Source organism: Macaca fascicularis, chromosome 1 (genome assembly GCF_037993035.2).
Source record: "Macaca fascicularis isolate 582-1 chromosome 1, T2T-MFA8v1.1".
Taxonomy (NCBI): Eukaryota; Metazoa; Chordata; class Mammalia; order Primates; family Cercopithecidae; genus Macaca; species Macaca fascicularis.
The window spans coordinates 180036300-180050412 of record NC_088375.1 but is presented as its reverse complement, the minus strand read 5'-3'; the positions used below and the strand labels follow the sequence as shown (position 1 = coordinate 180050412).

The 14113-nt window shown below is 48.0% G+C and overlaps 1 protein-coding gene across 1 annotated transcript in view; it reads left to right on the top strand.

Annotated features, from left to right (window-relative positions):
• Window positions 1–14113, top strand: part of ACOT11 (acyl-CoA thioesterase 11) — a 101658-nt gene that overhangs the window by 80864 nt on the left and 6681 nt on the right. The gene's annotated exons all lie outside the window — the stretch shown is intronic.

The following is a 14113-nucleotide window of genomic DNA, read 5'->3' as shown; positions in this document are numbered from 1 at the left end:
GGTGGCTTTGATTGTGTGTGTGAAAGGGTGTCTAGAGTGATGTCCAGGTGGCCAGACGTCAGGGACTGAGGGTGGAGGGCAGGGCGGGAGGGATTTTGGTCATGGGGCTTGTCGTGGATCATTCCTGAGTCGATTTTCCTGCCTCAGCCTCCCCAAGGAGAGAACTGGATATAGAGGCTGTGGGCTCAGGACTGAGATCAGGGCCAAAGACAAGGGCATGAGCATCATTTTCTGGCCAAAGCAAAGAGAGAAAGGGACGGAGGCTGACTTCTGGGGACCACCGACAGGAGGACAGGTGGAGGAAGAGGCATCAGTAGAGGAGAGCGGACAGCAGAGGGCGGTGGGGGGTGTCAATGGAAAGGTCAAGAAGAAAGGAGTGGTTAGCCAGGCCGGGAAATGGAGCCCAATAAGGACAGCAAGGCCCCTGATGCTGGCCTGGACCGTTTCCCTGGATCAGTGGGGAGGGCAGAGGTCAGAGCAGAGCCTGTTTAGAGGGGCCAGGAAAGACCAGAGAGGATGAAGGTACGGGAGGGAGAGGCCCTGGGACAAAGTGAGGATGGGAGCAGGAGGACCTGGTGCTCAGGGGGTGCTATTCCACAGGATGTGGGGAACAGTGGGCATTGTGAGTGGTGAGTCTGGGGATGATGGTTGGGAGGTGATGTGGTGAAGGGGGACAGTGAGGGAGAGGTTTGGGATAGGCAGTTTCTGTTGGCTGGTTGGGGCATGTGTGGTATGCCTACAGGGATCCAAAGAGACCCAAGCTGTGGGCTGCTAGATGGACAGGACCCCACTGAAGACCCGCTCCCCACCACTGTACATTGGGAAATGTGAGGCTGTGATGGGCCACCCGAGGCAGAGCTGGCCCTGGAGCCCAAGCTCAATTCTCGGTTCTTGGAGCCTCTGGAGAAAGGGAGATCTAGTCTCTCTGGGCTTCTGGTTCATTCTCCAAATCAACTCAACAAACTCAGCAGCTGCCAGGAGCCAGGCCCTGGTGGGGTGTCAGGACTGCTGGCTGGAATGGAGCAGGGTCAGTGCTGTGGGATCTTCTCAGGAGACAGTAAGGGGGCTGTAGACAAGCAGGAACATGTCTTGTGAGTCCCCTTTCTTAGGGGGGCTGCCTTCTCAGGCCACCCACTCCGGATTCCAGAATCTACATGGTAATTGGGCCTCACCCAGATCCCTTCTGTAATAAGGCATGGAAGGGTGTGTTAACTGGAATATTATGACAGCCGCAAAAAGCTAACAGAATGACAGAAGCTACATCTTGAGTAACAACCACATATGCTTTACTCTATAGTTAAAGTCTAGAGGAAATTTCTGTGTAAGAGCTGGCCATAAAAAAAAGAAAAAAGAAAAGGCCGGCAGGGTGGCTCAAACCCATAATCCCAGCACTTTGGGAGGCTGAGGCGGGCGAATCACTTGAGGTCAGGAGTTCAAGACTAGCTTGGCCAATACAGTGAGACCCTGTTTCTACTAAAATACAAACATTAGCTGGGCATAGTGGCACGAGCCTGTAATCTCAGCTACTCGGGAGGCTGATGCAGGAGAATCGCTCGAACCTGGGAGGTGGAGGTTGCAATGAGCCGAGATTGCACCATTGACCTCCAGCCTGAGCGACAGAGTGAGACCCTGTTTCAAAAAAAAGAAAAGAAAAGAAAAGAAAAAAAGTCTAGAGGAACACCAAACCACCAGAATTATACAATGTGACTCCAGGGTTGTCCCCAAGCCCCATAATGATAAGTCTCACCTAGTCTGGCTTGCATTTTTTCTGCTTTTATTAATAATATTATTTGTGATTTCCTACAAAGTGTCCCACATTTTAATTTCATCCACGTGTCACACAACACTGCCAAATGACTCTCATGTCCCCATGTTGCAGGCAAAGAAATCAAGGCTTGGAGAGGTCGAGACTTGTCCCAAGTCACCTCAGTGTTAAGTTCAAATGCAGGTCAGGCTGACTGTGGGCCTGTCTGCCTGATTTTATCCATCTACTTGTCCCTTCTTATTCACACCCATTTACAATGGGACAGTCACTTATTTTGGCAAGAATATTTAACAGTAATGCTGGACAAATCTGTTTTTGAAAGAAAAATCAAGAACTTAGTTCTTACAGTTCATGAGGGCACCCCCCGCACAAACCATCCTCATTTTGGAGCTGCTGCTCATTCAGTGTTCGTGACACACTTATGAGGGAGGCATTCCTGTTTTTTTTTTTTTTGGCAGAGTCTCGCTCTGTTGGCCAGGCTGGAGTGCAGTGGCACGATCTTGGCTCACTGCGACCTCTGCCCCCTGGGTTCAAGCGATTTTCCTGCCTCAGTCTCCAGGTAGCTGGGATTACAGGCACGCACCACCATGCTCAGCTAACTTTTGTATTTTTAGTAGAGACGGGGTTTGACCATGTTGGCTAGGCCGGTCTCGAACTCCTGAGCTCAAATGATCCACCTGCCTCAGCCTCCCAAAGTGCTGGGATTATAGGCGTGAGCCACCGTACCCAGCCAAGGAAGACATTTTTATGCCCCTTTTTCACAGAAGGGAGCCAGAGTCAGTTTGCAGCAGAAAGGGATGCCCGTGCCCCGTCATTCTTACTCCACAGGCCGTGTGTCACTTATCGTCCCTGGGAAAGAAGCCGGGGAGCCGAGCTCTTAGGCGCGGAGCTTCGCCACCTCTCTTGGCTCCGAAGAGCTCTGCAGACTGTCTGGGAGGAAAGAGACTTCATCTGGCTCTGGTTTTTGGCAGGAGGAACAGCCTTGGAACCGACTCCAAGCTGCAAAGACTCCTCCATTATCTGTGATACTTCTCGTTGGGTTATAAATCACTAAACAAGTTACTGAGCACACATTCTGTGCCAGGCACTGTGCTAGGCTCTGGAGATCCCTCCCATGGCATACTGTGGGAGAGAAGAAAGCAGGGGCTGTCAGGAGGCTCCAGCATTTCAGATGTGAAACAGCTATTTTATTAATAGAGTTGGTGCACATCAAAAACACAGAGCAGGCTTATAGTCTGTAAGGATGTCAGACATGGAAAGTGGCAGTAGGCCCAGGTTGGGACATGCAGGATGGAGAAAACACAGTTTAGAAACCCCAAACTCCTGGGTGGGCCAGGGGGCTTTCAGAAGAGGCTTGGCTGACTCAGAGAACCATCAGGGACGGGGGCTAGGGAAGACCTTCCAGACAAAGGGAGTGTGTGTGGGAGAGGGCCCAGGCATGAGGGAGAAGAGCCTGTTTGGGAGTGTGAGCAGTGTGGCTGGAGCACCAGGTGGGAAATGGGGGGAAACAGAGTGGGAGAGAGATGAGACTGGGGATCCCTGGAGGGTTGGGTCACCCTGATGAAGAATTTGGCTTCAACCTGGAGGGGTGGGGGAGCCCTTACCCATGGAATAAGCAAGGAGCGCCACACTCAGCTTTGCATTTGGGAGGTGGCTGGAGGCTGGAGTTGAGAAATGACTCCTGGAGGCCTGACTGCCTCTGCATCCAGGCTGTCCTGTTTAGCACTACCCACCCCTGCACCCCCGAAGAGCCACAGGACTTCCCACACTGCATTGCTCAGAACAGCAAATGGCCGAGGGAAGTGTGTGCCTCAGGCTGTGTTATGTGGGTTACTCTGATACTCTCCCCACTTCCACACCATGACGTGTCATAGGGGAGATGAAACCAGGGGTGGTTCAGAGACTCCAACGTTTCAGATATGGAGCTGTCATTTTTAGAACTGGTGGTTCACACCTGTAATCCCAGCACTTTGGGAGGCTGAGGCGGGAGGATTGCTTGAGCCCAGGAGTTCGAGACCAGCCTGGGCAATGCAGGGGGATCTCGTCTCTACAAAATAAAAAAATAAATTAGCGAGACGTGGTGGTGCATGCCTATAGTCCCAGCTACCCAGGAGGTGGGAGGATGGTGCCACTGTACTCTATCCTGGGCAACAGAGCAAAACCCCATCTCTAAAAAAAAAAAAAAGAAAAGAAAGAAAGAAACCCATTTGCCTATTTTGACACTATCATGTTGTAGGAGAAAAAAAAAAATTCCTTTAAAAATTAATGACCACAAACTGGCCCTCACACAGCTATTTGGTCCTAATTTGTACTGCTTAGGTGGTCTCAACACTCTAAACGGTGGAATTTTATTTAAAGTAGTTTCATGGTGGTGGTGTCCCAAGATAACTACTATAAGCAAAAACAAGTTTTCTCCAGAGGAACATAGAGGCTGGGCGCAGTGGCGCACACCTGTAATCCCAGCACTTGGGGAGGCCAAGGCGGGCAGATCACTCAAGGTCAGGCATTCGAGACCAGCCTGGGCAATATGACGAAACCCCGTCTCTACTAAAAATACAAAATTACCGGGGTGTGGTGGCTCATGCCTGTGATCCCAGCTACTTGGGAGGCTGAGGGAAGAGAATCACTTGAACCCAGGAGGTAGAGGTTGCAATGAGCCAACATTGCACCCCTGCACTCCAGCCTGGGCAACAGAGCAAGACTGTCTCAAAAAAAAAAAAAAAAAAAAAAAAAAAAGAGCATAGCTTTACTCCAGGCCTTAAGGAATTCTTTTTTTTTTTTTTTTTTTTTTTTTTTTTTTTGAGACGGAGTCTTGCTCTGTCACCCAGGCTGGAGTGCAGTGGCCGGATCTCAGCTCACTGCAAGCTCCGCCTCCTGGGTTTACGCCATTCTCCTGCCTCAGCCTCCTAAGTAGCTGGGACTACAGGCGCCCGCCACCTCGCCCGGCTAGTTTTTTTTTGTATATTTTAGTAGAGATGGGGTTTCACCGTGTTAGCCAGGATGGTCTCGATCTCCTGACCTCGTGATCCACCCGTCTCGGCCTCCCAAAGTGCTGGGATTACAGGCGTGAGCCACCGCGCCCGGCAGCCTTAAGGAATTCTGAGACAAAGTTTCAGGGAAAATAAGCGGTTCCCAGTCAACAATCCCAAAAGTCATAAGAAAATAAGGCACCATGGGTGAAAACCAAGAGACAATGTAAACAGCAGAATCAGACCCACAATTTTGTTCAGAATACAAAATTATCAAAAGCAAAATAACATGGTTTTTTTGTTTTTTGTTTTTGAGATGGAGTATCTCTCTGTTGCCCAGTCTGGAGTGCAGTGGCGTGATCTCGGCTCATTGCAACCTCTGCCTCCCAGGTTCAAGCAATTCTCCTGCCTCAGCCTCCTGAGTAACTGGGACTACAGACACATGCCACCACGTCCACCTAATTTTTTGTATTTTTAGTAGAGATGGAGTTTCATCGTGTTAGCCAGGGTGGCCTCAATCTCCTGACCTCGTGATCCACCCGCCTCAGTCTCCCAAAGGACTGGGACTACAGGCATGAACCCCCGTGCCCAGCCTGTTTTTTGATTTTTTTGAGACAGTGTCTTGCTCTGTCATCCAGGCTGGAGTGCAATGATGCGATCATGGCTCATTGCAGCCTTGAACTCCTGGGCTCAAGTGATTCTCCCGCCACAGCCTCCCAAGTAGCTAGGACTACAGCTGTGCACCACCATGCCTGGCTAATTTTTGTGTGTGTGGAGATAGGGTGTCACTATGTTGCCAGGCTGGTCTTGAACTCATGGACTCAATCTATCCTCCTGCCTAGGCCTCCCCAGAGGGGAGGGATTAAGGGCTGGGATTAAGGCATGAATTACCACACCCAGCCTGTTTAATATGTTTAAAGAAATAAAAAAAACAAGCCAGGTGTGGTGGCTCACACCTATAATCCCAGAACTTTGGGAGGCCGAGGCTGGTGGATCATTTGAGTTTAGGAGTTTGAGACCAGCCTGGCCAACATGGTGAAACCCCTTCTCTACTAAAAATATGAAAATTATCCAGGCCTGGTGGCACGACCCTGTGATTTCAGCTACTCAGGAAGCTGAGGCACCAGAATTGCTTGAACATGGGAGGCGGAGGCTGCAGTGAGCTGAGATCATGCCACTGCACTCCAGCCTGGGCAATAGAGTGAGACTCTGTCTCAAAACAAACAAACAAACAAACAAACAAACAGCTTTAGGCCAGGTGTGGTGGCTCACACCTATAATCCCAGCACTTTGGGAGGCCAAGGAGGACAGATCACCTGAGGTCAGGAGTTTGAGACCAGTCTGGCCAACATGGCGAAACTCCATCTCTCTCTACTAAAAATACAAAATTTAGCCAGGTATGGTGGTAGGTGCCTGTAATCACAGCCGCTTGGGAGGCTGAGGCAGGAGAATTGGTTGAACCCAGGAGGCAGAGGTTGCAGTGAGCAGAGATCGTGCCACTGCATTCCAGCCTGGGCGAGAGAGTGAGACTCTTACCTTAAAAAAAAAAAAAAAAAAAGAAAGAAAGATGGAAGGCTTAGTGTGTAACTCATCAGAGTTACACAGGGCAGAGAAAGAATGGGAAAAAAGAAATTTCTAGAAAATTTTTCAAAATTTCTGATCAATACCAAATATTCCAAATAGAAAAAAAGTCCATACCTATATGTGGCATAATATGATTGTAGAACACCAAAGTAAAAGATCTTATTTATTTTTTAGTAAAATTAAAAAAAATTGAAACAGAATTGGGGTCTCTCCATGCTGCCCAGGCTGGTCTTGAACTCCTGGCTTCAAGCTATCCTCCCACCATGGCATCCTAAAGCGCTAGGATTACAGGCATGAGCTGCTGCATCTCGCCCAAAGTAAAAGATCTTAGAAGCGGCCAGAAAAAATAGAGTCGGGCTGGGCACGAATAGATTGATCACCAAAAAGGTGGCAGACTAACTTCTCGACAGAATCCACAGAAGCCAGAAGGCAGTGGAACATTAGCTTTGATGTACTAAAATAAGATACCACTCTAGGCTCCTACATACAGTAAAAATGTTTCGAGAATGATAATTATAATTTTTTGGCAAACAAAACTAAAGGAGTTTACTACTAAGAAACTCTTTTTTTTGAGATAGCCTCGCTCTGTTGCCCAGGCTGGAGTGGGCTGCAGTGATGCAATCTCGGCTCACTGCAACCTCGGCCTCCCGGGTTCAAGCGATTCTTGTGTCTCAGCCTCCTAAGTAGCTGGGATTACAGGTGTGTGCCACCAGGCCCAGCTACTTTTTATATTTTTAGTAGAGATAGGGTTTCACCATGTTGGCCAGGCTGGTCTCAAACTACTGACTTCGAGTGATCTGCCCACCTTGGCCTGCTAAAGTGCTGGGATTACAGGCGTGAGCCACCGTGCCTGGCCAGTCCCTGTGTTTTTCTTTTGTTTTTGGAGGTAAGTGATCCTCCTGCCTTGGATCTCCCAAAGTGCTGGGATTACAGGTGTGAACCGCTGTGCTCAGCCCATTTTTTAATTTGTTTCTTGAAGGAGGGTAGCAGTATTAATTAATTTTGGACTTTGCTAACTAAAATTTGGATGTTAAGAATAGATGTATACAGGCCAGATGCAGTGGTGCATGCTTGTAATTTTAGCACTTTCGGAGGCTGAGGTGGGAGGATTGCTTGGGCTCAAGAGTTTGAGACCAGCCTGGGCAACATGGTGAAACCTTGTCTCTACAAAAAAATTTTTAAAAATTAGCCAGACATGATGGTGTGCACCTATAATCCCAGCTACTTGGGAGGCTGAGGTGGGAGGAGGTGGAGTTGAGGCTGCACTCCAACCTGGGCGACAGAGTGAGACCCTGTCTCAAAAGAGAAATAAAAAAGAATAGACATGTAATATGTAACTTCCAAACAAATGGAAAAGGAAGGAAAGGAGTATGAGAAGAAAGGCAAATTCAATAATCCAAAACAAAGTGAGAAAAGAGAAAAACAAAACGAAAAAGGAGATGTTCTGCTTGTAATAATGGCAGAGTAGCTCCTAACAGATCAATTTTCATACTGGTAAAAATTATGAGCTCTGAACAAAACAAACAAACAAGCAAACAAAAAAACCTCCTGAAGACTCTGGAAAGAGAGCAAAAACAGGGAGAACCTAAAGGGAAACCGACAGTTACAAGAAAAGAAGAAATAGCTACTGGGTGCAAAATATATTTAAAATCTCACAAACATAATATTGAACCGAAGAAGTCAGAAGAAAATAGTTTGTGCTGTATAATTCCATGTATATGAAGTATGAAAACAGGCAAACCATATTAAAAGTCAGGATAATGGTTCCCCTGATGAGGAGGAGGATAGCGATTGGAAGGGGGATGTGAGGAGGATTTCTGGGGTCCTGGTAACGTTCTATTTCTGGGTCTGGGTGCTGGTTTCATGGGTGTGCTCACTCGGTGAAAATTCATGAAAATAGACATGACATATGCAATTTTTTGCTTCAGTACAAACTTAAAAATCAAAAGGGAACAGAGACAAGAGGGACAGGCAGGCAGGGCAGACTGTGAAGGGGCCTCAATGCCAGACTAAGGAGCTGGACGTGACCCTGGCAGCAGTGGAGGACACTGAAGGTGTTAAGAGGGGAAATGAGTTGTCAGGGAAGCGGCCTCTCTGCCTAATGTGGGTGGCTCGGAGAGGGGAACACCTGCCCCATGGGACATTATTTACAGGACTGGCCAGAATCTGGGCTTTCAGTGACGAACACCTGAGCTAGGATGGAGGGTGTGAGGTTGGAGGCCAAGAGTGGATTTGGAGGTAAAATTGGAAGGACTGGCTGGGCGCAGCCGCTCAGGCCTGTGATCCCAGCACTTTGGGAGGCCGAGGCGGGTGGATCAAGAAGTCAGGAGACCAAGACCATCCTAGCTAACACAGTGAAACCCTGTCTCTACTAAAAAAATACAAAAAAATTAGCCGGGCGTGGTGGTGGGCTCCTGTAGTCCCAGCTACTGGGGAGGCTGAGGCAGGAGAATGGCATGAACCTGGGAGGCGGAGCTTGCAGTGAGCCAAGATCGCGCCATTGTACTCCAGCCTGGGCAACAGAGCGAGACTCCGTCTCAAAAAAAAAAAATATTGGAAGGACTTGGGAGTTTACATGCAGGAGGCCAGGGAAGAAGAGGGAGGAGTCAAAAACGATCCTTGGGAGAGGCTTGTCACTGGAGCTAAAGAGTGAGGGAGGGGACGCTGGAGGAAGAAGCAAGTTTAAAGGAAGAATTTTTTTTTTTTTTTTAACAGGGTTTTGCTCTGTTGCCCAGGCTGTAGTGCAGTGGCACCATCACGACTCACAGTAGCCTCGATCTCTCAGGCGCTGGTGATTTCCCTCACTTCAGCCTGCTAAGTAGCTGGGACTACAGGCGCATGCCACCATACCTGGTTGATTTTTAAAAAATTTTTATTTTTACTAGAGATGAAGTCTCACTGTGTTGCCCAGGCTGGTCTTGAACTCCTGGGCTCAGGCGATCCTCCTACCTCAGCCTCCCAAATTGCTGAAATTATAGGCATGAGCCACTGCACCCAGCCAAAGGAAGGATTTTTGCTGGGGAAGGAGAAAATGAAGGAGGAATCCTCAGTGACGCAAGGCCTCTGAAGCAGCGGAAGGAAACTAGGGGTACAGGGATCCTCCTGCTCAGATGTGGACGGCAGAGGAGAAGAGCAGAAAAGGTGAAATCCGAGGTGGACTGGAGGGAATTCAGGAGAGCCCATCAGCTGCTCGCTAATGAGAAGTCGCGGTCAAGTGTGGGGAGTGAGTCTGATGAAGCTGACTTCTAGGCAGCTTGCCTGAGAACAGGTTATGCAATGTATCTAAGGACATCCTGACCTGGGGGAACAGGAAGACAGGAAGACTCCGTTATCATTTTGTAAATGGTGCCCAGGGAAGTTTCTATTAATATCTAGTCTCCAGTCATCTTAATTAGCTGAGCTATTGCTTATCATTAAAAAGATTTTCTTTAGAAAGACAGCCGTAGAGTCCTGCTTTTCTTATCAAAAGATCTAGGTGACACTGCTATGCCCCGGCCCGCCCTGCCCTCATTCCTGCCCTGCTCCACACACTCTTATCGGTACCTGGAACAGGAGCCAGGGTGGGGTAGGAGAAAGATCAAGGATTTGGGTGCACAAGGACAGGCAGGCATCCCAGCTCCTGACCTTGGGCCAATATTTTCTCACTATGGGTCTCAGTTGCCTCGTCACAGGCCACCTGATTTCAAAGCCCTTGTCACCCTGAAATAAACAGAGGTCCAAGGTCATATGGCGAGGGCTTTTATGGGAAGACTTGAATTCTGGATGAGAAACTCAGTGTTTATTAGCAGTGAAGTCCTTTCCGGGAGGCTGAAGAGGGTCTCAGGGCAGGTTGTTGTTGGAAAGGACCGCATCCCTTCTCCCACTGTATAGGTGGCAGCAGGGGTCTCATTGGCTGAGGGACTTCTGGGTCATGGTGACCTCATAAAGCCCAGAACACTGGCCTGGGCTGGGGAAGCCTAGGTAAGCTGAGGGGCAGCTCTAGGAAAGCCCTGGGGGTGGCGGCAGCCTCCACAGCCTCCACAAGGGACTTACCACCTTCCCCTACCTCTGGGTAAAAGCCTCCTGCTCTGGTTGTATTTCCACAGTTAGAACTTCATACCTTTGGCTTAGAGCTGAATTTTCTGTTACCATGTGGATGCTCCAGGTGGAGGTAACACATTGAACTCTACATGAGCAGCTCAAGGCTCACAGAGCAAGTTTAGGCTCTCAGGTCCTGACAGTGTAGTGGCTGGGAGTTGGGGGGAGGGGAAGGGGAGGGAGTGAAAAGATGCAGGGAGGGAATGCCATAGATCTGGGGAAAGAAGAGGCTTGGAGCCTGGAAACCAAACTTTGTCTTTTTTCCAAGCCTCACCAGCCTGCCCTCACCCAGAGGGAGGAAGGGATGGTGGGGATGAACATTTATTGAGGGCTTTCTGTGGGCCAGGCCCTGCGATCATCACTTTATGTGGGCTATCCCACCTGGAATATTAAGATAGAGGCTTAGAGTGGTGAGGGCATCTGTCCAGGTTCACACAGCTGGTGAGACAGAAGGTTTTGAATTCAGGTCTGCCTGACTCCAAAGCCTTGGATTTTGGCATTATAGCTGGGTATCAGGAAAGTTGCCTTGTTTTCGCTGAATTTGTCCTTTAGGATAGGGACCTAAAAGTGGCAGAGGGAATGGGGAATAAGAAACAGGAAGACACGATTCCACTGAGTGATTCATGTCTTGGGAATCTCTGTGGTATTATAGGGAAAACTGTGGGTTGAAGGAACCTGGATTTGAATCCAGCCTCTACCACTTGCTTGGGACTTAGTAGAAATCAATTTATTTTATTTTTTGAGACAGAGTCTCTCTCTGTCACCCAGACTGTAGTGCAGTGACATGAACACAGCTCACTGCAGCCTCAACCTCCCTGGCTCAAGTGACCCTCCCACCTCAGCCTCCCGAGTAGCTGGGACTACAGGTGCACACACCATGCCTGGCTAATTTTTGTATTTTTTGTAGTGACAGGATTTTGCCACGTTGTTCAGGCTGGCCTTGAATTCCTGAGCTTAAGCAATCCTCTTGCCTCAGCTTCCCAAAATGCTGGGATTACAGGTGTGAGCCATTGTGCCTGGCCAGAAATGATTTTAGATCCCTGCACAGTCTGAATTAACATGCCAGCAAATGAGATAATGATATCTCTCTTGAAGAGTTGTCATTCATTCATTCATTCATTCATCCTTCCCTCACTCCCTGAATGTCTTCTGAACCTTCCCTGTGTGCCATGTGCTATGTGCTGAGAAAATAGGGGTAACAACATAGCCAGACACTCACCAAACTCATTTTCAGAGTAGACGCATATAAGTAAACAGACTGATCCTCTGATACAGAGTGATCACATGAGGAGGGTGCCTCACCCACATATGGGGATTCCAAGAAGACTTCCTGGAGGAAGGGACATCTAATCTAAGCTGGTGTCTAGACTAGATGTTAGCTAGAGGGAGCAATTGAAGTTTAGGTGAGTAGTCTTGGGGAAGTTTATAGGAAGAGGAAAGAGTATTTGCAAAGGTCCCAAGGCAAGAGGGAGGCCAAAACATTGAGGATCCTGGGAGAAGTTGAGAGTGGTTCAAACATGTGGTGCAAGGCCAGGGAAGGGAATGAATGTAGCTGGAGAGATGGAGGGGCTAGGCCTGTGGGCTGAGGACTCTGACAGAAGAAACACAGATATCAGACTTCAGATTAGGGTGTCTTCACTCCTGGCCTGTCCACCAGTCATGCAAAAGTCACTTAGGAGAGGCGGGGTAGGGGAAAGCTTGATGAAAGGGTGATTCCTGGATCCCTTCAGAACTATAAAGCAGAGTCTCTGAGAGTGAGGCTTGGGAATCTATCTTTTTAAAAATATAAGCTACACCCGCACCCCACCATTTGGGAACCTACAAGAAGTCGCAGAGGGGTTACAAGAGGGGAATGTCATAGTTAGACTTACATGCATTTTTATTTCATCTGAGAATGTCTTTATTTCCCTTTCATTACTCAAGGATAATTTTGCCTAAAATAGAATGTGTGGTTGAGAGTTCTTTTCTTTCAACTCTTGAAAAATGTGTGCCACCTCCTTTTGGCCTCCATAGTTTCACATGAGAAATCTGCTGTCATTCATATTGGTCCCCCTATAGGTAAGGCTCTCAGGTTGCTTTTAATGTATATATTTTTAAAGTCTTTATTCTTCAGAAGTTTAATCATGATGTGTTTTGGCATGGATTCCTTTAGATTTATCCCATTTGAAGTTTCAGCAGTTTTCTGAATCTGTGTATTTATGTTTTTCACTAAATTTGGGGAGTTTTCAGCCATGACTTGCTTGTAATGCTTTTTCAGCACTCTTTCTTTTCTCCTTCTGGAACTCTGATGATATAAACAGTATTTTCTTATTGTTCCTGAGGTTCTGTGCTTTTTTTTTTTTTGTGGGGGAGGTCTATTTTCTCTTTTCCTTTCCTTCCTTCCTTCCTTCCTTCCTTCCTTCCTTCCTTCCTTCCTTCCTTCCCTCCCTCCCTCCCTCTCTTTCTCCCTCTCTCCTTCTTTCTCTCTCTCTCTTTCCTTCTCTCCTTCTCTTTCTTTCTCCTTCTTTCCTTTCTTTTCTTTCTCTTCCCTTCCTTCCTTCCTTCCTTCCTTCCTTCCTTCCTTCCTTCCTTCCTTCCTTCCTTCCTTCCTTCCTCCTTCCTTCCTTCCTCCCTCCCTCCCTCCCTCCCTCCCTCCCTCCCTCCCTCCTTCCTTCCTTCCTTCCTTCCTTCCTTCCTTCCTTCCTTCCTTCCTTCCTTCCTTCCTTCCTTCCTTCCTTCTTTCTTGTTTTGCTCTGTCACCAAGTCTGGAGTGCAGTGGCACGATTTTGGCTCACTGTACCCTCTGCCTCCTGGGTTCAAGCGATTCTCCAGCCTCAGCCTCCTGAATAGCTGGGATTACAGGTGCCCCCCACCATGCCTGGATAATTTTTGTATTTTTAGTAGAGACGGGGTTTCACCATGCTGGCCAGGCTAGTCGCAAGCTCCTAACCTCAGGTGATCTGCCTGACTCAGCCTCCCAAAGTGCTGGGATTTCATGCATAAGCCACTGTGCCTGGCCTATTTTTGTTTCTTCTTTTATCTTTTAATGTAAAAACAACAACAACAACAAAATAGAGATGAGGTCCCACTATGTTGCCCAGGCTGGTCTAGAACTCCTGGGCTCAAGTGATCCTTGGCCTCTCAAAGTACTGGGATTACAGGCATCAGCCACCATGTCCAGCCAAATAACTTTTTTTTTTTTCTGAAATGGAGTCACATTCTGTCACCCAGGCTGGTGGCTGGAGTATGGTGGTGCAATCTCAGCTCAATGCAACCTTTGCCTCCCAGATTCAAGCAATTCTCATGCCTCAGCCTCCCTAGTAGCTGGGACTACAGGCACCTGTCACCATACCTGGCTAATTTTTAAATTTTTAGTAGAGACGGGGTTTCACCATGTCAGTCAAGCTGGTCTTGAACTCCTGGCTTCAAAAGATCTGCCTGCTTCAGGCTCCCAAAGTGCTGAGATTACAGGCATGAGCCACCGTGCCCAGCCAAAGCATTTTTATGATGATTGCTTTGAAATCCTTGTCAAAAATTCCAACATCTGATTCATCTCAGTGTTAATGTTGGTTGGTTGTCTTAAGATGAGATTTTCCTAGTTTTTGGTATGATGAGTGATTTTTACTGCATCTTTGACATCTCAGGTATTACAATAAGATTTTTTTTTTTTCTTTTTTCTGAGACAAAGTCTTGCTCTGTCACCCAAACTGGAGTGCAGTGGTAGTGGTGCAATCTTGGC